Genomic DNA, 1,768 nt, shown 5'->3' on the forward strand with positions numbered 1-1,768 from the left:
AGGCTGGAATGCAGTGGCGCGATCTCGGCTCACTGCAAGCTCTGCCTGCCAGGTTCACGCCATTCTCCTGCCTCAGCCTCTGAGTAGCTGGGACTACAGGCGTCCGCCACCACGCCTGGCTAATTTTTGTATTTTTAGTAGAGACGGGGTTTCACCATGTTATCCAGGATGGTCTCGATCTCCTGACCTTGTGATCCGCCCGCCTCGGCCTCCCAAAGTGCTGGGATTACAGGTGTGAGCCTCCGCGCCCGGCCCTAAGTATAATTATTAATACCTTCCCTTTCACTCTCAGAAGTGTCGTGGTGTGGGTGTTACTTGTTTCCCATTTGCTTAGACGTTCTGCTCTCGGTGGAAAAACCATCACACACAAGTTCACTTGCTCTCACCTTCCAGTTACTTCCCTCCTCTAGAATGCTGTACTTCCACCACTTCCACCACTGCCAAATCGTGAACTTCCTCTCCTTCAACATCCCACTGAGAACTCACCCTCAGGATGGGACTCTGCTCACCCTGTCCTCTACTCAAGCGGAAGCCTCTCAGCGATCATGTAAATAACTGTACAACTTTCATTGGCTCTGTTTATAAGCCTCTTATATCTTTTATTTCCCTCTAGGTATTTTTCCATGTGTTTATCCTGTCTCCATTAATTTGTAATCTCCCAGAGGGCAAGGCCTGAACACAAGCTTCTGTTGGTGTAAAGTGGAGGCACAGGTAAGCCTGCTTGCTAGACACTGCCATCCTTCTTTATGACTAATCTGTTAAAAAAAAAATCCTTTGTAGTGCTTTGTTAGTGATGGTCCCGAGACTGCTAACCTAATGAAAAACTATATCGTGTCTGCTAGTGTCCAAACGAGAGAAAATCAACAGTTACAAGCTTTCCATAATGTGAGGGGAAAGGTGTGCGGATATTTTGACCCATAAGGGAATTTATGGTGTATGTGAAGCATGTTATAGAATTTGTTGCTTTTAGAGGTTTATTCTTGTCTCTTCAAGGCTGCAGGACTGTCTCAGAAGGGAAATAATATTTACCTTCCAAACTGAGATCTAAAACCCGAACAAAGCCTCAGGAAACATACTCCACCACCATCTTACAAGTTTGTGCTACGGGTGGAGGGAAAATGAATCTAATGTAGGAGGCCTCCCTCTTTGCGTCTAACAGGGAAGACCACATGGTGTAAGTCTCCAGGATCACTAGAGGGGTATTGTTCATTTCAGTCCAGGTAGCAACGGGAAGCCCGTGCAAATGTTCCTCTTTCATTGCGGGGCTAAGGAGTGTGGGTCCTTTGCCGCAACTACCTGCTTGCCTCTCTCAGAACCTGCATATGAAGTGCGGAAGATCTGTCTATCTTCTCAGCGGCGCAGAGCCCAAGGTAGAAACCGATGGAGGCGGTGCACTAGATAACATCAAAGCCCCGGGCAGGGGCCAGAAAGGGGGGCACAGGCAGCCCGGGGAATGAAGCGCCTCCCTCTAGCATTTCCTCTCACGCCCACTTGCAACCTAGGAGGCTTTTGGTTTCTGCTTTTGTTGTTTTTAAAATTAAAAGTTAAACCCAGGAAGCTTTGGATCAGACTTTTGCGTTGCAGTTCGGGTAAGTTTTTCTCTCGGTTCTTTTGTCTAACGCCTGGCTTGGGAAGAGCCTGGGCGTGGGGCAGAGTTGGCAGGGCGTGCGGGGAAGGTTTTGTCGCCGGGTCGTCCAGAGGAGGAGGGGATTCGGCCGGTGGACGGGAAAGCCCAGCACGCGCGGAGGGCGGAGGGCGGAGGGCCGAG

The 1,768-nt window shown here is 49.7% G+C and overlaps 1 protein-coding gene across 1 annotated transcript in view; it reads left to right on the forward strand.

The window, feature by feature from the left end:
- The first annotated feature begins 1,474 nt into the window (after positions 1-1,474).
- The window catches only part of HIVEP1 (human immunodeficiency virus type I enhancer binding protein 1), a 155,795-nt gene continuing 155,501 nt past the window's right edge, over positions 1,475-1,768 (forward strand). The window contains exon 1 of the mRNA XM_011989663.1: positions 1,475-1,589. The gene's annotated coding sequence lies outside the window, so the exon portion shown is untranslated. The remainder of the gene's footprint in view (positions 1,590-1,768) is intronic.

This window comes from Mandrillus leucophaeus, unplaced genomic scaffold (genome assembly GCF_000951045.1).
Source record: "Mandrillus leucophaeus isolate KB7577 unplaced genomic scaffold, Mleu.le_1.0 Scaffold36, whole genome shotgun sequence".
NCBI classification, from domain to species: domain Eukaryota; kingdom Metazoa; phylum Chordata; class Mammalia; order Primates; family Cercopithecidae; genus Mandrillus; species Mandrillus leucophaeus.